Genomic DNA, 21,810 nt, shown 5'->3' with positions numbered 1-21,810 from the left:
CACTATCAGGGTAGGAGCAATTGCAGAAGAGAGAATTGTTGTACAGTCGCCGCGGATCCAATTTTAGCGTTAACCAACTTGACTCATTTATGCATGGGTCCACATTGAAATTCCAGTCTTTCTTTCCCAATTGTTCACTTATTTCACAAAGGGCTTTCACTGCATGATGAATCAAACTTAATCAATTTCCTTTTTACCTTTTTTGTTGGCTTTAGATTTTCTAATATAGTCCATAGCATTAAAATTCCTTAACCAAGTAATAAATTCAAATAATGTAATATTATGCTCATAAAAATCTAAATCCTCAATGTTTTTCAAGGTCTTTTCTTCTCCCACGTTATCTTTTGTGCTATGAGAAATTGAATCAGCAGTTGGGCTTTTTCATTGGGCCAACTGACTACGGGTACCTTAACTATCTATGTAAAATTCTAAAATGGTTGGGCTAATGAGGTGGCACTTTATTTTATTAATGCCTTAATTTCAAAATAGAGAAATGATATATTCATAATATTTTTACAATAAATTTTAAGTGGTAGGTTGTTATTGGTTGTTATTGTTGGGACAAAAAAGTAATCTTGGTGTTAGGTTCAAATTTGAACAAATAACAACTAATCACCTATGATTTATTGTAAAAATGTTGTAAAAATATTATAGACGTAGCATCTCTCTTCAAAATAATAGCTTTTGTTGAGTTTGTATTGTTCTTTGTTTCAATAAAAGCTTTCCATATTATCAAAAATGAATAAAAAAATTCCAAGGTGTGCACTGCTAGCTGCGGAATGAATTAAATAAATAAATAAAAAGACCTGAAATATATTAACATCTAATTCATAATCACTTGATAGGGATTAAAAGCAACCATGTTAAGTTCGTTGGGAATTAATTGACTATTTAAAATTATTTGGAGCAAAAGTGATCGCTTTAAGTTTGTTAAAAACTAAAAATAACCACTTTAATTTTTAGGGACAAAAATCTCACTCATAAACTAAAATTTAGAAACCAAAAATATATTTGTGGGGAAGAAAAGGAAGATATTAAGAATTAAGATCCCAATATTCAAAATTGTTTAAAGGTATTTTCAATTTTCTTCTCCCTCAATTTCTTTTGAACTATGATAAATAGAATCATTGGTTGGGCTTTTCCATTGGCCTACTGACCTTGATTACCCTAGACGTCTATCTATGTAAAATAGTTGGGCTAATGAGGTGACACATGGAAAGGAGTCATGGTTCAAACAAAGTTCTTCGGCTGCACACGTTAGTTTGGTGGGTTATGTTGTAATTTTAAAGTCTGACTACACATATTAGTTAAATATATAATAGCACAAGTGTAAGTGCTTGTAAGGTATGGGAGGAGGCAAAGGTCAGGGTTTAAGTCTCCAAAAAGGAATTTCACACACATATACACTTAGATTAGGTTTAAGTATTTGTTTGGCAAAGATTATTTTTGCCAACTTATTTTACTATTCAACTTATTTTTAGTACTATTCATGGGTCTCATTATATTTTTTTGGTACTATTCATGGATCTCATTATACTATTTCAGCTAATTTTTACCTTTATCTACAGTACTTTCTGCAAAAAATTTTCAATTTCAGCAAAATAAGCGGATCTTAAACAGTCCCTAAGTAGAATTTCTATCTTTTATAAAAATTAAATAAAAAAAAAAGTTTGATTACTCATTAGTTAATGTATAATAGCACAATGGGGTAAATTTTACAAATATAACCCTAAAAATCACTCACATCAATCCATGTAAACTTGTGAAAAAAGAATTTGTGAGTTATAGTAATAGGGTAAATATACTGGTTACTATTCACATGTAAATATATTTTTTAATATTTCTTTACGAGAGAGAGAGAGAGAGAGAGAGAGAATTGATAAAGAAATAATATTTTAATAAAATGTAGTGTAGAATAAATAATCTAATGTATTTATTTTTGAAAAGTGATCATGTAAGATAAAATAAAAAATAGATTCTTATTCTAAAATAGACATAAATTTTTGCACGTGCTAATGCAAATGCTCTAATATCTTAAAATATCAATCAAAGTAAACTTGATCAATAAATATGATTTATAATGAGATATCTTTAAAAAAAAATAATGGTACAAATAGGTGATAAAATGCTAATACATACTGGTCTTCGTTCAATGTTCCAAAAAGTTTGACAAAAGTATTTACGTATGATATGAGTTTTATTAGTATGTACAAATAAGATAAAATTTTAAATTAGCAAAAAGGACATACCTAATTTAATTAAATTTTTATAGAAGATTAAATCTAATTTAATCAATGTTTATCTAATATTGGGTTGATTTATCCAAATTAAACAAATATATATTGGAATAAATGTTAGGACATATGTGATTTACTTGTTAGGAACATATGTCACTATTTTATGTAATTGGCTAATCTTTTGACAAAATGCACTTTATTTGTATTTGGGTAGATCTAGAATATGTTTAATACTTCAAGAAACAGTGTTTCAAGATCAAGTATTGAAAACATGCAAGTTTGTCCAAGAAACAAGCTAAAGAAGTGTCTGTCAATAAAGCTCGACAGCTAGCTATCCATTGAGTTTAAGAAGTTGTTTCAGCCCCAGGGCTCGACAGCTGCTTGACGGCATCTCAATAGACAGGTATCTATCGAGCTTTATGAAAAATAAAATTCCAGTTCTATTTTGACTCCAATCCGGTTTTATGTGTTTGAGCTTTCTTTTCTCACAACCCTAAACATATAAAAGGATTATTTTAAGGGCCGTCAAAGTGTTCACAAGTTGCACAAGTGTTGAGCAAAGTTTGTTCAAGCAAATTGTGACCGAAGAAAAAATTTTGCCCTAATTCATCGTTCTTGTGAAGAAGTTGCTGTGTTTGTGCACTGTAGGGTTTTGTGACCAAGCACTTTCTTGATCTTCATCGTTGGGATGAACTGAAAAACTTTATAGCCAACAACCTTCTCTAGTTGGTGAATGAAGTTGTGTACTGGGATCTGTGCAATTGGTTAGTCACGTCTGGAAGCCGTGTATCGAAAGGAGAAATTATCACTACAGAACAAGTCCAATTGGGTATTGGGTAAGGGTTCAATTGTAGGTTGGTATAAGGTACTGGGATTCCTTTACTTGTAATCGCTTGTTGTGATAATAGTGAAATTTCGAGAGTAGTGACCTTAAAATCACCCAATGGGGTTTTTGTCATATAGGTTTTTTCCATTCGTAAATAAATCATCGTGTTATTTATTTTCCATTACATACTTAGTTTATTGATGATTTGTTTGTGCTACCACACGTTTACATGTTAATTTGATTAATTATAAAACTTGGCTAATTAATCAATTAATATATCACAAAGGGTCAATTCATTTTTGGCCTATCAATAAATATAAAGAGTATGATTTTTCCAAAATTTTACTAAAAAAAAAAAAAAAAAAAAAAAAACAATGTTAAAGGCTCCTTTAAATAAAATTTAATTTATAGTCTCCCCTAGATTTTTTATTTTTTATTTTTAAAGTCCACTACATTTATAGAAATGATTTAATAATTAATCATTTCCCTCTAAAATAGGCATAAACTTTTGCACTTACTAATGTGAATGCTCTAATATTACTTTTATAGCATAAGTAGCTTATTAAACCATATTATATTCAACATGTATATTTCTAAGAATAGATACATAAATCTCTTCGATTAAAACCTTCTTAGTTATCCCCAAAAAAATAAAATGGAAAACCTTCTTTATTTTCCAAAAACCAAAGCTTTTTTTTTTAATAATAAATGTTTGTGTTTGGAAAATTAGATATATAGACACTGTAATTTGTTTTAATTTTTTAAAGAAAGTACAATTGTAGATTTCATGGTCAAGGGGTTGAGGATTGCTAATCAGATTTTGGTGGGTTTACTTAGTGGGTCTAGGGTTGAGGATTGTGGTGGATCGGCGTGGTGGGTCGTGGGTTATGGGTTTTGGGTTTTGGATTTGGGTTGATCTGGGTGTGACCAGAGCTAGGTGTTGCTCTAGGTTGATCTTGGCGTGGATCGGCGGAGATCGGAGATCGTGGTGGTGATGACCTTTTCTAAGCGTGGTGGGCCGTGGGTTATGGGTTATGGGTTTTGGATTTGAGTTGATCTGGGCGTGACCGGAGTTGGGTGTTGATTTATGTTAATCTCGGCGTGGTTCGGCGTGGAGCTGGGTGTTGATTTGTGTTGATCTCGGTGTTGGAATAATATGGCTAGATGAAACAAATGAAGATTGAAGACAAAGGAATGGGAAAACACAAAGAAAGAAAAAACAAAAATGCAGATTTAAGATAAAGGAATGGAGGAGTCTAGAAGAATGTGAAAAGTAAAGGAATGGAGGAGTCTGGAAGGTACATACGCGTGTGGAGGAGAAAATTGGGAAAAAACATAAAAGGAAAAAATATATTTTATTGTGTAGATATATTATTTTAATGAATAGAATAAGAAAATAAAAGTTAGGATATTAGGTGTGTTGTAAAATGTTATGGTATAATGGATAAAGTAATTTTTTGGGATGGTAAAATAGGATAAGATGGCATTTTTAAATGGGAATGCTATGATAGTAATAAAGAAAGAGTGTTAATTTGGTCCGGTTCTAGCGCAAAAGGTGGGTTTTACAGCACCCAATGAGGAGGTGCCACATCAACAATTTAAAGAAAGCTCAATACACCATGCTAAACTCACCACAAGCCCATCTCTCTCTCCCCTTCAAAATCCTCAAAAGCCCCATCGTCGATTCAAGAAGCTGTCAACGCCTCCGACAACTCTGTCGGCATCGAAGAAATCCGTTGAAAATTCTTATATAGCAAAACCCATTTACACCCTCCATCTTTACTCTTCAAAGAGTTGTAACAACTTCAACAAATTTGTCTCTAGTTGCAGTTGCAATAATTGTAAACTGAAGAGTGCATGCTTCATTCACCCAAAAAAACAAAAAACAAAAAACCCAGAAAAGAGGAACTTCAAGCAAATCTAAAAACAAAATGTTGATTTGTTAAAATTGAACAGTTTTGTGAAATGGGTTTTTATGAAGGAAGAAAATTATAGGAAGGAGATGACTCCTCAAGTCCGACAATGTCGCAGGAGGATTCTCAGCTGGGGAGGATTTGCTTTTCTGGAGCTTGTATTAGGGGTTATTGTTTGTGGTTGTACTAAATCTATTATTTTATTTTACAATAATATGAGGTGGCAAATTACAATTGGATGGCGTAAAAGTGACCTATTATACGCCCAATCCGGTTTGAATTTTTTCTCATAAAGAATATGAAAAAACATGAATAAGAAAGAAAATACTATAGTTACTACAAATAATTAAATAAATATCTTGGATATGATCTTATATATTGTTTTCGCCTGCTCCTGATGTTGCCCATATTTAAATTCTGCTAAATGCATAGATCTCCATTTTTCCACCGGTTTGAAATAGAATGAATTGAAGTGATATGAAGAAGTATAGAGAATTACGAATAGAAAGAAGTGGAAATTAAGACTTCCTTACCTTCATTATCAGGAGTTGCTGCTTGTGCTGCCATGCACAAAACTAACAAGAACACAGCAACAGTAAAGCTGATGTAAGGAAGAACCCTTTTCATCGGTCTGCTCCTCCGCTGAGTCACGATCTCTGCTTGCTTTTGAATCACAGAAAGTATGATACTATCATCTCATAATGCTTCAACAAAAAACTTAACATAACATCAAAGAAAGTACGTTTAAGGGTCCCAAATGAATTTTATTTTACGAAGTGGGCCTTGCTTAGCTTGTCTTCGTTGACTAGTAAGTACATTATCAGACGAATGTATAGGTACAACGTCTTTTGTTTTGGTAAACAGACGATTCATTCCGTAAACTAAAGCATTACAACAGGATCAGGGCAATGCCTATTAAAGTGCATGCCAGAAAAATCATCCATAAACACATTTAAAATGTCCTCAGGCGGACTAAGAAAAGAAAGAAAATCAATGTCTTGCTCAGCGCCCCTCCTAGCAAGCATATCCGCACACTGGTTAGCTTCGCGATAGCAATGCTTAAACTGAACCCGGTGGAATTGAGTCATCAACTGCCTACAGTCATCCAATATAGGAGATATGACATTGTTCTCATAATTTAAATTAAGAAAAGCATCCACAATTGCTTTAGCATCAAGCTCTACAATCAAAGAAGGTAGATGTAAGTTGCAGCAGAGAATTAAGCCATCTCTTATCCCCCATAACTCAGCCATAAAGCTGTTTGTTGCACCAATACGCCTGGAGAATCCAGCCATCCATTCACCCCTATTATCTCTAACAACTCCTCCACACCCAGCTGAACCCGAGTGAGTATAGAGAGCTCCATCAGTGTTCAACTTTGCCCATCCCTCTGGTGGTCTTTCCCAGCTGATTCTCTTGATGACTTTACGGGTTGGACTTCTAGGAGAGTATATGCAATACAAAAATTCTTCAGTTTGCCTGATTATCTCAGTAGCCAACCTTGGGTTTTGGGTCTTCCTTTTAAACACAAAGTTGTTTCTGCTTTTCCAAACATTCCAAACCGCAAACGGAAAGATCATACTCCAAGGAGGCTTTCCATCAATAAGACTCTTAAACATCCTTCCATTTGCACTCAGCCACTCCTGCAGGTTTGCATTCCAAAATTCGCGGTTTGTAGCTTGAATTCCCAGGTAGTGCCAAACAGCTTTAACAGAGGAGCAATCTCTAAGTGCATGAAGTATTGACTCCGATTCCCTTTGACAAACAGGACACATCTCATCATTTACCACTCCCCTTCGCACCAAGCAACTTTTCACTCCAATACTATTGTGTGAGCACATCCAAAGAAAAGTCTTAATACGAGGCAAAGTTTTAGCTTTCCAAATCCAACTAGCAGAAAAGGGAGATACTGGTACAGCCTCCATGGCAAGGCTATAAGCACTTTTAAGGTTGAAAATGCCTCTAGGATTCCCTGCCCATGTAAGCTTGTCCTCACCTCTACCTGTCAAGGATAATGGCGTGGCTTGGATCATCATCTTTGTGCCTGATAGAAGGTCAAAAGGAATTTGATCCCAATCCCACCCTGTGTCCTTAATAATATCCTTAACTTCTAATACTGCAGCTCCCCTAGGTAGTGGACCTTGAATGAGGTGCCGAAGAGGGCCCTTCTCTGTCCAGTGATTTTGCCAAAGGTTCAATGTGCTATCTCTTCCTATGTCTACTGCCTTTAGTAAAAACCTCCATGCCTTTTTTCATTGCTCTCCAAGTTTGTGAACATGGAAGTCTATTAGCACTGATGGTGTTTACTCTCCTTTGGTTGCAATACTTCATTCTAAGCACTTCAGCCCACGGTTTGCCCCTCTCCATGTGAAATCTCCAATTGAGTTTAGTAAGCAAAGCAACATTTCTGCCTTTGGCTGCTTGCAGCCCCAAACCTCCTTCCTCCTTTGGTTTGGCCACCTTGTGCCATCCAACCTAATGGATTTTCTTAGCTACATCAAAGGATCCCTATAAAAAATTCCGGTTGACCCAGTCTATACCATCCAGAATTTTCTAAGGAAGACACACACCTTGCATGACATAAGAAGGTATAGTGGCTGAAGAAGCTTGAAAGAGAACCGAGTGACCAGCCAAGGACAGCATGTTAGCCTTCCACCCTACTAACTTTTGCTTATCTTTATCCAAAATGAAATTGAAGTCTTGTGCAGAGGTTCTTGAGTGTTTTATAGGGAACCCCAAATACTTACCAAGGTTAGGAGTCGAAGTGAAACCTAGGATGTCACAAAGTGACTCTCGGGTATCCCTATCCACATTAGGAGAACTTATAGATTGCCCCGAAACACTACAAAATTCATCAATAACATCCCTAATAGCACCACAATTTCTACCCTAGCAAAAAACACCAAGTTGTCTGCAAAAAGCAGATGAGAAAAAGCCAGTCCAATCCGGGAAGCCTTAATTGGCTACCATAGCTTCAATCTGCATTTTTCTTGAATGAGCTACCCAAGAAGCTCCATACATAAGATAAATAGATACGGGGATAGCGGGTCACCTTGTCTTATCCCTCTCGAAGGGTATATTGGGTCTAAGGCTTCTCCATTGAATAAAATTGAAGTTGAAACTGTAAAAACACAACTCATTATAATATCAATGATGTTCGAAGGGAAATTAAATCTAATCAGCATATCCCTTATGAAACTCCACTCAAGTTTGTCATAAGCCTTCTCCAAGTCAATCTTTATTGCCATATATCCTATTTTACCTCTCTTTTTACTCAAAGTGTGAATAATCTCTTGAACAATGATTGCATTATCAATGCCCTTTCTACCTGGAACAAAGGCTATCTGCAGGGGGGAAATAAACTTGTCCAAATGGGGTCTCAGTCTAGCAACTATGGTTTTTGTCACAATCTTGTAAACTGTGTTACATAGACTTATAGGTCTAAAATTACCTAAAGTCTCCGGGACTTGAATTTTTGGAATAAGAGCTATATGAGTTTGGTTCAAGTAGGTAGGAACTTTCCTTTCCCTAAAAACTCTCTTCACTTCTTCAATAACTGATTTGCCTACAATCAACCAGAACCTTTGATAAAACCCAACATGAAGCCCATCCGGGCCCGGAGCTTTAAAGGCTTTCAAGGACCATAGGGCTGCCTTTATCTCCTCCTCTGTAACACCCCCACTAATGTTGTCCCTAACCTTATCCGAAAGTCTAATCTGCCATTGAGAGATTGATGGCGGCTATTGAGAAACCAAACAGAGGGAAGAAGAATAAACATCACTAAAACCCCTTCTAATGAACTCCTTCACTTCGTTTTCGTCACTAATCCACTCCCCTATAGAGTTTTCAATTGCTCTTATCTGATTTCTTTTTCTTCTTACTAGAGTTGAGTGATAAAAAGCCATGTTTCTATCTCCTTGAATTAGCCAATTAACCCACAATTTAAGGGCCCAAAGCTCCTCCTCTTGGCTTAGCACAGTCTCAAACTCCTTCAAAAGCTCCTTCTCAAGGTTGATTAGGAAGGTGGAAGGTCTAACAAAAACTGCCTGCTGAATACCATTAAACTGAGCCATTAAAATCTTCTTCCTAGCAAATATGTTTCCAAACTGCTGCTTGTTCCAATTCGTAGCATCCTTGGAAAAATTTTCTATCACATTCATAAGGCCATTAGCTTGACCCCACGCTTGAGTGACCACCTTCGAGAAGGAGGGATCTGTCAGCCAACATGTTTGAAATTTGCCTGTCCAAGTGCACTCTAGGAACCACTTCTAATAACACAAGGCAGTGATTTGAGTGACATCTGGTGACGTGCACCTCTCTAGCATCACGGTATAGAAGACACCAACTCGGGTTAACGAAGATTCTATCAATTCTTTCTTGAATTAGAGCTTGAACTTCCCTTTTGTTCGTCCAGGTAAACCGAGGTCCTGAAAATCCGATATCTATCATGTTGCATTTGTCTAAACATTCTTTAAGTAAAAGAGATCTGCTAATACTCACAGCCCTACCTCCGAATTTATCATCCTCAAGAAGAGATTCATTAAAATCTCCTGCTAAAACCCAGGGCATACTATGTAGGTCAGCTGCTTTATTAACGTTATTCCATAGAATTTGCCTTTCGGCACTCCTAGGACTAGCATATATAGCAGTAAACAACAAGTCAGAGTTAGAGCTTATTACCTTGATAGCAGCATGAATTTCTTGCTCAGTGAAAGTGAAAGTGTGAGTCCACGATGAAAATGGCCAAATACCACAATTTTTAGAAATTTGTAGCAATAAAGCACTATTTCGGAACTAAATGGGAATCTGCCACTTTTTATGTACTTGAGCTCACTAAACTCGAGTTCTAAATGGTACTCGAGTTTAGTAAACTCGAGTTCCTAGTTTCATTCCACCGTGGCGCTACTGACCTGGAATTTGTGCAATAAAAAAATAAATAAATGATATGGTACTCGAGCTTGGTAAACTCGAGTTCCTTGTAATATGGAACTCGAGCATACCAAGCTCGAGTTCTTTGTAAATAAAATGCTCGGTATTGTTTTTCTAAGGTACTCGAGCTCACCAAGCTCGAGTTCCTTACAATTTTTTTTTTGATAATTGACAAATAAACATAAACATAAAAATAAGTAGCATAAAATTATTTCTAGCATTCTGTATAAAATTATTTTTTGTTCAGCATTATTTAAAAAATTGTTCACTCTCTTTTCTGCATAAATTATTTTAGGTTCACTATTTAAAAAATTGTTCACTGTTTTCTCATAAAACACCTCCTACAATTGTGTTCTCTAAATTTAAAAACCAAATCTGCATGCTTTTAAAAGCCAAATTTGTATGCTTTTTCATGTTTAAATTTCACAATAATCGAATATGTTTTTCTGCATTGATAAAACCTGTTTCTCCTTTAATAAATTTGCTCTCTGCACATCATGTTTATTGTATATTCAAATCTGCTTACTGTATTCATAAAATCTGTTTTCTGCATTAATTAAAAATGCTTATTGTTTTCTCATAAAAATTATTCATTGTTTTCTACATAACCTATTTCTAGCATTTTGCATAAAATTATTTTCTGTTTAGCATTATTTAAAAAATTGTTCACTCTTTTTTCTACATAAATTATTTTCTATTCACTATTTAAAATAAGTAGGTTTTTTTTTTTTTTTTTTTTTTTTTTTTTTTTTTTTTTGTTCAGCATTATTTCTAACATTCTGCATAAAAGTATACCTTATAACTTTTCTTTTTTTTTGGGATAATCGACAAATAAACATAAACATAAAAATAAGTAGTTTTTATTTATTTATTAATTTGTCATTGTTTTTATAAAAATATTTTAAACTAAATGAATAAACTTAACTCATTGGCTCTGTATTAATTATTGACACACACAACCACACTCATTCATCCATAAAATAATACATTACGTGTCTACTTAACCAATTAAATTCTTGAACAACCACTAACTTTATAATTTTTCTTCTTGAATGTTTCTAACTTTATAACAAAAAGTTATTATAACATGATAACAATACACAAACATGTAATAAACCTTCTTTATTTCCTAATTATTATATTATATTATATTATATTATATTATATTTATACTTTACACACAAATATCCACACACACATTATTCACACACACATTATTCACACAAATAACATTATAACAAAAAGTAATGCATGCAATTAATATTAAACACACTCACACATATAATATAAATTTATAGTAAATAGTTATACTTACAGTTCACAAACACTTATACTCTTAGAGTTGGAAATACTTGTAGTAAGAGTGTATAAGATTTAAGTTAGGGTGTGCAAAAATATTTTTAAGAATAAATTAAAGTATTAAACTAACAAAAAAAATTATTATAAATATATATATATATATATATATATTTTTTTTTTTTGAAGTCATGGGGTTCATTTGTACCTCTAAACAAAGGGTAGAGCCGCCCCTAGTCAAAATAGCCAAATATAGGAACAACTATTTCCTCTCAAAATATTCAAATAGAATCCCAAAGAGGCCTATCATTTAAAAATATATATATATATATTCAAATGTTGATAGAATAAATTTCATGTCTTATAATGTTTGTATTTTTTACAAAACAAAGATATTCATGAGTACAAAATTATTCTCATGTTTCTATATATGTTTATATTAATGTTTATTTTGTTTCTAAAAAAATGTTCATTTTTATTTTTGTTAATTTAAATGTTGTCTTCAAAATAATAATTTTATATGTGATATACCTATAACTTTTTATAGGCTTTTTTATATGTTCATAACTTTTTATTTTAATGTTGTCTTCAAATTCCAGGTCAGCAGCGCCACGGTGGAATGAAACTAGGAACTCGAGTTTACTAAACTCGAATACCGTTTAGAACTCAAGTTTAGTGAGATCAAGTACATAAAAAGTGGTAGATTCCCATTTAGTTCAGAAATAGTGCTTTTTTGCTATAAATTTTTTAAAATGGTGGTATTTGGCCATTTTCACCTACAATTCTCTCTCCCTTTGGTTTCCTTGAGTTCCACCATTGTTGAAGGTGTATGTGCTTGAACTCAAACACAATCAAACCAAGGTGAAGCCTATAAAGCCAGAAAATTTTGAGGAGGACAAAATTTCAATAGCAACTTGTATTTATGAATGACCCAAATAGTTAATATAATATGATTAAGGTTCATGTCAAATATAAAAATTTTATTAACCATAAAATAACTCATGCAAGTGACAAACATCTTTGGCACTAGGAATTTCAAAGATTGCTCTTGGTCATTTGTCTTTTCTTAACTGGTATGACATATAAAAAAGGGGGGGGGGGGGGGGAAATAGAGCTATGAAAAAGATTTGTCCTATATAGCCATTGACACATTAGAGCTACCAAGGAGGAATTAAAATATAGCATTAAAAAACTCAAACAAAGGTTCTATTTTTTCCCTTGACAAGTTGACCATTAATCTTTTGTGTTAGTCCTACCTTCTTGGAATCATTCAAAACATTAAAAGACAAACAGAGAATACAATGATATCTTTCTGAGGTGCTACTTATTCATATTCCATTTAGTTTTGGTTGGAAAATTTACAAAGAAATTTTTTGAGGTGCTAACTTGATTTGCTCTATTGGAGACAAATTTTGGCAAAGCCTTCCCCTATAGAATCCCCAAGATTCTCAAAGAAGCTCATAGTCTGATTTTTTTTTTTTTTTTCAAAATTGAATGAGAAAGAGAAGAGCATAACATTTTAAACTTTTGGAGAAGGAGAGATAGAGAGACTTAGAAACCTGGTGAAATGATTTTGATTTCTAAAGAAACAATATTGTTTGCATTAAATTTAAAGGGGAACTAAACAGTTAAGAGAGAAAGAGAGGTAATCTGGTACAATGGTTTTTGCTAAAGCAATTAATAACCTGCATCTTTTCAAATTCTAAAAGGATATTAAAATTCCAATTTTTAAGAGAAGGTGAGATGAAAAGTCAGATCCAAAAGCTACTATAATAAAATGCCACATGGAAAAATCTCATGCTCTCCCACATGAGATCTCTGTTTTTATATATATATTAACGCATGTAACTCATGTTTACATACAGGAATGATGAATTGTAGTGGTGCGATTGATATTAGCTTGAGTTATTAAACATATAGGACATCAATTCAACTAGGACATTTGTAGGTACTAAAATGGTTTTTCTTTTGCAATTTTCATAATATTGGTTATATCAAGTTTCTCATTATATTGCTATCAAATATATATTTTTGAAAATGACTATTGGATACTACATATATAATATCAATTCACAATCACTAGTCATGAAATTCTACTAAATAGAACACAAAATAAAAAAATAAATTGGTCCAATAGTACTTCCTAAATTGAATGGGGATAGGTTCATGAAATCATTCAGCTCAATTATAGTTTGTTACAACCAACCAATCTATATCTACATATGTGATTCTTTCCTCATTCTCTTTATCTCTCTTTCTTCCTTCTACATTTTCTTTTCATCTAATCAAGTAGTTTGATAAGTGCTCTTCAGATTTCCAAGTCCAAGAAATCTTTTAGTGTTTGCTCTAATTTCAAGAGAATAAGCACGCGTATAAAAAGCCATACACTTCAAAAGTAAAAACTTATATCGTTTACTATTTTTTTTACTAGTTTCTCATTTACTCCCAGTCCTACTCCTAGGTGTGTTACTATTCTTCTTTATTGTTAGGACATATATGAATCATGTTAAGAACATATGTCAATATTTTATGTAATTGGCTAATCTTTTGACAAAACGCACTTTACTTGTAATTAGGTAGATCTAGGATGTGTTTAATGTTTCAAGAAATAAGGTTTCAAGATTAAGTGTTAAAGCCATGTAAGTTTGTCCAAGAAATAAGTGAAGAAGTGCTGAATTTTAAAGCTCAATAGCTAGTATCTATCGAGGTTTAAAAGGCTACTGAAGCCTGATGCTCGACAGCTTCTCGACAGATAAGCTATCTATCAAGGTTTATGAAATTCAGTTTTTCAGAGCTAATTTCACTCCAATCTGTGAATAGATGTTTAGGCTTTCTTTTCTCATAACCCTAAACATATATAAGGATTGTTTTAAGGGCTGTCAAAGGTGGCACAGTTGCACGAGTGTGAAGCAAAGTTTTGTTCATGCAAATTGTGACCAGAGATAGAATTTTCCCTAGTTCATCTTTCTCTTGAAGAAGCTGCTGCATTTATACGCCATTGGGTTTTGTAACCAAAGAGCTTCGTGATCTTCATCATGTGATGAATTGAAGAACTTTACAGCCAAAATCTTTCTCAAGTTGGTGTGTAAGCCGCATATTGGGATACGTGCATCGATTTGTTAGTCACGTACTAGGAACCGTGCATTAAAAGGAGAGATTGTCACTACAGAACAAGTACAATTGGATATTGGGATAAGGGTTCAATTGTAGGTTGGTATAAGGTACTGGGATTCTTGTGATAATAGAGAATTCTTGGGAGTGTGACCTTAAAATCACCCGGTAGGGTTTTCCCCATTCGTAAACAAATCACCGTGTTAATTTATTTTCCGCTTCATTTTACTTAGTTAGTGATTTGTTTGTGCTACCACGGATATTGTATGTTAATCTGATTAATTAATCAACTTGACTAATTAATTGGTTAATTCATCATAAGGGGTCAATACATTCTTGGCCTATAATTTATCATATATTTTTATTTAATTGATATTACATATAAATATAATAAATTATTATTAATTCAACATAAATGTATAATTAGTAATTTAATTATATTTATTTATGTATTCAATGTTTGTTGTCTTACTAATCTTTAAATTATTAATAATGTTTTTAGATTGTTGTACAATATAGTTATATTGTATACTAAATTGTATTTAGAATACTATTTTAAATTATTGTATTAAATATGAAAGTTGTATATAGAGAAAAAAAAAATAATCATTTTTTTTACTCACCACACAACAAATTCCTGGCTCCAACATTATTGACCACCTAGAAACAAATCTTGGAGCTGTCATTGTGGGTGGTTGATTACTAACAGTAGTGGTGGCTGTTGGCTATGTGGGAAAGACTGTATATTTTACTAGAAAATTTGTATATTTACTGTGAAAGTAGGTATATTTTATAGGAAAGTCTTTAAATTCTATTAAAAATTTTATGTGTTCTATGGGAAAGTTTGTACATTTTGTGGTAAAGTATTTAATTTTGTACATTTTTATGGGAAAATCTATATATTTTGTAAGAAAGTTTGTACACCCTATACAAAAGTTTGGACATTCTATAGGAAGGTCTGTACATTTTGTTGATATCGTATTTTGTCCATTCTCGATTTGCATGTTGGACCCCGAAAATTCTATAAAAAAAATCATCTTTTTTTCATCGGGGGATCGTGGGAACATCTAGATTATTGTGGTTTAACCCAATCAGATGTCAGAGTGCTCAAAGTGCTATTTCAAGTCAAAGTGACCAAAATACCCTTGGTCAACCTGAGTTAACCGAAAGACAAAATTGGTCAAAACTCCACCAAAATGACATTTTTCAGGTTTCTCTATCAAATCCAAGATTATTGGAGCTTTTTGTCAACTTTGACCAAATTTGACCTAGGGTTGACTTTTGTGGTGACCAAAAGTTAACTTTTGATCCAATAGTCCGATTGGGATAAAACCAATTCCATTGCAAAAAATATTGAATTCCCTTTAAAACGATGGCTCACAGGTAAAAATAGGAGTTAAGACGGTTGAGATATCATGAAAACCATGCAAAGCATGTCAACTCGCCTACCGAGCCCATAACCTTTGATCCAACCATTCAATCTCCAAAATGTCAGATGATATGGAAACTAGACATTCGTATCTCTCCAATGACACTGGAGTAAGATCAATTAGAGATTGGTAAGACCTTCAGATGAGTGCCCAAAGTCATAAATTGAGATGGCATGCAAACTTAGTGTGTGTCATAAGCCTGCAAGCATGCACTATGTGTGCGCTCGGAATTTATGGGCATACACAAAGTGTACACCGAAAGACGCAATGTCACAAACTAAAATATAAAAACCCCTTAGCTCCCAGATGAAAAAAAAAAAAACAAAAAACAAAAAACAAAAAAAAAACAAAAAAAAACAAAAAAAAAAACAAAAAACAAAAAACAAAAAAACAAAAAAACAAAAAAAAAACAAAAAAAAAAAAAAACAAAAACAAAAAATACAAAAAAAAAAAAACAAAAACAAAATTTTGGGGTCCTGGGGCAGTTTTGTAGAGCCATTCTCTCTCTCTCTCTCTCTCTCTCTCTCTCTCTCTCTCTCTTCATCTAAATTCTCTCCGAAAAACATACATCAAAACCCTTGATTCTCTCATCCTCCATATATCAAGAGGTAGTGTTCTTGCTTCCATTTCCTCCTCCTTGGTCCTTCTTCCTTGGTTTTAAGGTTTGGAAGTTGAAAATGTAGTTTTTTAGCTACAATCTACACCATTTAATTTTTAGCACTTTATTACTTTATTTCAATTTCCTATCATGTCTATTTCTTTATTTAAATTCTCTATCATGTTTTTATTACTTTGATGATGTTGTCCTAACCTTCTTGGCTAGGATATGTCTAAATTTCTTTTTTGTACTCTTTTATGCCATATTTGCATGTTTGGAAGTCATGCTTGAGTGCCTATTGTTTTGGTTAAATTGTCTATGCCTTGATTTTGTGTCTTGTGTCATTGGTAGGGTGTAGATCTTCATTCTCTAGTCAAGGTTTACATCCAAACACCCAATTTCAATAAAGGGTTTGGATTAGAGTCTTAAATACATAATTATGCTTGTTTGGCTATTTAATTGCTTTTATGTGTTTAATTCCTAAATCCTTCATATCATAATACCATGTTTGGATGCTCCATGCTTAGATCCATGTTTATCTTTTGATTCTTGTGTGCTTAGATTTAGGTTCTTGCATCTCTACCATACTTCACATGCTTTTTATTCTCCCTTTTAGTATGTGTTTGATTGCACCTTTTGTGTTTTCCTTAGCATGTTTGTTTGCACCTTTGTGCTTTTTCTTGTCTTGTTTGGTTGCATCTTTTCCCAATGTTTCTTGTATGGGTGCAACCACTCATATGAGATCATATGTTGATGATGTTGGCATGCTTATTGTGAGAGGACCCGACAAAGGTGGCTCTCAAAAAAGAGATTTGTGGGTGCCTTTTCAAGACACCTCTCTTTTTGGATAAGTGGTGTGAAGTCGCCACTTATTTTTTTATAAAAAAAAATAAGAAAAAATTAAATACAACTTTACATGACTGAAATGTTCCATTATCATTAATTGAATAAAAAGTACAAACTTGATAGATTGAATATTATAAGGCTTTGAGCCCTAGTTACAAACTACCAAAGATATATGCCTTTTTGTCTTAGTTACAATCTACCCAAAAAATAATATGAAAGATAAAGCCTAGGTCTACCTATCCCAGAAGAAACTAAATTCAGAGGCTAGGTTACGGAATGGGAAGGTGTTAGGCACCCATTCCGCCCAAACAGAGTCTGGTCTTCTAGACTCTCATGACCAATATACTCTTAATGCATGATATGAATGATATGTTGCATACATGACAAACTTAACCCTAAACTAAATCACATAAATCTACTTCATGAATGTGTCCTCTACTTCTTTTAAAAAATTTAGATTTGTTTTTGTGAATAAAAAATTTGATTTGATTCATTAAAAAAACCAGATCTATTTTGTAAGTTAGAAAATCAAGATTTGTAAAAAAAAAAAAAATCAGATCTATTTTTTATATTAAATAAAATAAGAAAAAAGATTTCTTTTTTATAAGAGGACTACACCCATGAAATAAACCTACGCTACTTGCATTAAACAAAACAAACAAAACATCACTACTTACGACTTTCTTTTTTATTTCAAAATCTACTATGTTTTAAAAAAAATCAGATTTGTATCTAAGGAAGATATAAATCAGTTTTTATGTTAAAAAAAATTCAGATCTACATCTAAAGAAGATACAAATCAGTTTTTATGTTAAAAAAATTTAGATCTGCATCTAAGAAAGATACAAATCTGATTTTATGTTAAAGAAAAATTTCAGATCTGCATCTAAGGAAGATACAAATCTATTTTTATGTTAGAAAAAATTCAAATCTGCATTTAAGGAAGATACAAATCTGTTTTTGTATTAGAAAAAATTCTGATCTGCATCTAAGGAAGATACAGATTTGTTTTTGGTTTTGAAAAAAAATGTGATAATGTGCAGATTTTCGAAACTCAAAAGGTAAATCATGACAACAAAAGCATTAAGAACATATTTCAACAAAAACATTAAAAACACATGGCATGAACATTAGAAATTGAAACTAAAAGAATATCCACATCATGCATCATCAAAATAAAAGAAAACAGAAAAAAAGGGTAAAGAAAAACCACCTTTTGCATGGACGTAGTCTTCTTATTGAGGGAATATTTTAGGGTTCAAAGAAATTTATTCAATTATCTTTGAAACCTAAAATACCTTGCTTAAAAAAAGAAATTCTTAAGGCTAGAATCTCCAGAATGTCTTTAACATAAGAGAGAAAATAATAGAAAATGGGAGTCAAAAAGAAGGGAAATCAGAGAGCGCGAAAAAGTGTGCTGAATTTTGAGATGCAACCTCTATTTATAGAGGTTGGGAGGCTAGAAAAAATAGCTAAATGATCAGAATACGAATTGGGACACGTCGTTATCTCTAAAAAATCGAAAAGGATGTATTTTAGCTTAATCCAAGTGCCCTTAGGCCAAAGCCCGAGTTTGTGCCAATCAGCACTCCAAAAGTGCCGAATGGCCCTTCTGGGTGTTGGTCCTGTGTTTGAATTTTGGTCCGTTTTGGACTCATTTTTTGAGATTTTTTGAGCCGAGACTTGCACTTAGATGCATTTTTAATTCATATTCTAAAAATTAAACTCTTTTTCTAATAATTCAAGTATTTTTAGCAATGATTATCTTGTAGATAAATACTCCAAAAAATCTTGATTATTCACAATTTTATTGTTATCTGATTATCCCCTTTATTCCTATGCAAGCAAGCCTATTTTTGACACTCACTAACAACCAATCACAAAATTATTTAATTAATTTTAATTGCCTAGCAAATCAGAATTAATTTAACTAATCATGTGTGGTTGATTCTACCTAAACACAATGCATGTAGACCGTGCAAACTTGATCATGCGATATCTTTCAATCCGAGAGTCTAATTTGGAAATCGGGCATACCATCGCAATTGTTAGATCCTCAAGATTATTTTTATGATATGCAATGAATGAATTAACATATGTAATGCAATCATGAATTTTGGGTATATGATTGGTCACTCTAGTCATCTTCCTTGATTAAATTATGGGTGCAAAATCGTGTGTCTACACTTATATCTTGCCTCTCTCTCTCTTGCTCAGCTTTGCATGTTAGGGTTTCTCATTTTAGCCTTGAGTGTGCGTTATGGCATGATTAGTTTTATCCTTAAGTGTGATGATAACATGCTTTGCCTCCTTTGTGCTTATTGCCTTGCTTACTTTACACCACCTTGTGTGATCTCTATGTATTGGTTGTACCCTTGCATGCTTGTTTGTCTTGCTTATGTAGGTTTTTGCTTGTCTTGTCTGAGTCATCAAGCATTGCTCCAAGATATTGATTTCATGCGGGTTCACACCCGTCTTTATCCACGAAATCCCGAGACCTACTTTTAGGAGCTTTGTTTGTTGGCACATCTGTCATTCGTAATTCAATTCAATGGATCTATGGACACTAAATCCAAACCTACATTTTTCCCTTGTGAATATATAGTCTCTTTGATTGTTTGTTTTTTAATATGCTCTCTTTGTTTGGTTCGTTTGAATCTCTTTGCTTGCTTGTTTGCTTGTTTTGTTGCATATAATGGATGGAGCATGCGTGCAGCTTCCAAGAAGTAAGAAAAATGGAATTGATTAGTAAATATAGGGGTTTAGCCCCCTCATAAGGTCCATTTTTCCCTTAGAAATTCCTTAGAATCATGTCTAGTCGCTTCCCTAAATTAAGGTTCTATTCTAGCTTCTTGCTTTGGGTCACACCTTCTGGGTGTGGATATGTCTACTTTTCTTGTACCTTACTTGGGTCACACCTTCTAGGTGTGGATAGGTCTACAATTTTGCTCTTTGTGTTGATATATTGTGCATACTATATATCGTAAAAGTAGTCCTACACTATGATTGATGTAGATAGATATTCATGCTTTATTGGGTGCATGATCTACCGCGTGTGTGATTTCCCCTATCCATGTTAATTAGCTAGTGACATTGGTTTTCCCTTGTTTATGACATGCATCACATGTTTGGTGCTTTAGTGTGCCTCAGCGTGCTTTAGACCAAGCATATTGATGCATGCCGTATTCATAGGCATGAAACCCTGCCGATACGTCGTGGCTCACCCAATGCGAAACTCTGCTGGATTTTCACCATGAAAATAAGGTAGATTTCTTTTTCACCACGAAAGCTTGGTGAGGATCACGTTGTGTGTGCCACGACGCACTTGACTTGAAGTGCAGCCGGATTTTTGCCATGAAAACAAGGTGAAATGCTGTCGGATTTTCATTGTAGAAATTTGGTAGCAATTCCAATGTGCTAGCAAAGCATTGATGAAGGCCACACACCTTTCCCAAATCAAACCTCAAATCCCAATTTCTTCAAAGCCTTGAAAGCTACTACCAATAACTTGTTTTTATTTGCCAATGACCAAAAATTAAGATTTTACCAAAACAAAGGATTGTCTCATGATAGGCATTGTGGGGGTGTTTAACACATTCCCCACATGTGACTAGACTTCCAAATCCAAGAATCAAGCTTTTTATCATCGGTTTAGATTAGGAAAATTTGACTATTTATTAACCTAGGATTGGTAAAAAAATCAAAATAGAGTTACGTGACCAATCACACTTAAAAAAACCCAATAATTGGTGGCGACTCCCAAACCTTAATTAAAAATAACTCATAGTCATAGTTCGCACCCAAACCATGCATCATTCTCAAAAAGGGAAGAGAAGGAAGAAGGGGGGGGGGGGGGGGGGGCACAAGTGCCCATCTATCTTTACCCCTATCCACACATGTGGAGAGCACACGTCGTTGTCTGGGGTGGTTGAAGGCCACAAAGCATCGACACGTTTTGTGATAAAATCTTTGTATTTTACGGGAAAGTATATATATTTTATGAAAAAGCCTGTATATCTTGGTGGGAAAGTTTGTATGTTATATGAAAATGTCTGTATATTTTTTGGAAAACTCTGTATAAATATGTATCTTCTATTGGAAAGTCTATAAATTTTGTGTGGAAGTCTGTATATCTTATTGAAAAGTCTATATGTTCCATGGAAAAGTTTGTACATTTTGCAGAAAGTCTATATATTTATTGGGAAATCTTGTATAGTTAAGTCTATATATTTATTGGGAAATCTTGTATAGTTATTGGGAAAATCTGTATATTTTGTGTAAAAATTTGTACACTATGTGTGAAATTTCATACATTCTATATGAAGGTTTGTACGTTAATTTTGTGACAAAGTCTGTATATTTTATGAGAAATTCTATATATTTTATGAAAAATATGTTTATTTTGGTGGGAAAGTTTGTATGTTTTATGGGAAAACTTTATATTTTATGGAAAAGTTTGCTAACTATTTTGTGATTACTAGTGGTGGTAGTGAATCCAAGCAGTGGTGACTCCTCTGGTTGAGGTTATTTATTTATTTATTTATTTTTGCCATGGGGTTTGGTTTTGGGACGGGTTTTGATTGTGATTGAAGAGAGAGATGGTGAGGAGAGAGAGAGAATGAGG

At 33.3% G+C, this 21,810-nt stretch overlaps 1 long non-coding RNA gene across 1 annotated transcript in view; it reads left to right on the top strand.

Annotated features, from left to right (window-relative positions):
* LOC126728966 (uncharacterized) overlaps positions 1-21,810 on the top strand; it is a 38,062-nt gene that overhangs the window by 11,176 nt on the left and 5,076 nt on the right. The gene's annotated exons all lie outside the window — the stretch shown is intronic.

Source organism: Quercus robur, chromosome 5 (assembly GCF_932294415.1).
Source record: "Quercus robur chromosome 5, dhQueRobu3.1, whole genome shotgun sequence".
Classification (NCBI taxonomy): domain Eukaryota; kingdom Viridiplantae; phylum Streptophyta; class Magnoliopsida; order Fagales; family Fagaceae; genus Quercus; species Quercus robur.
The sequence above is the reverse complement of the archived record's forward strand: the minus strand, read 5'-3'. Positions and strand labels throughout refer to the sequence as shown.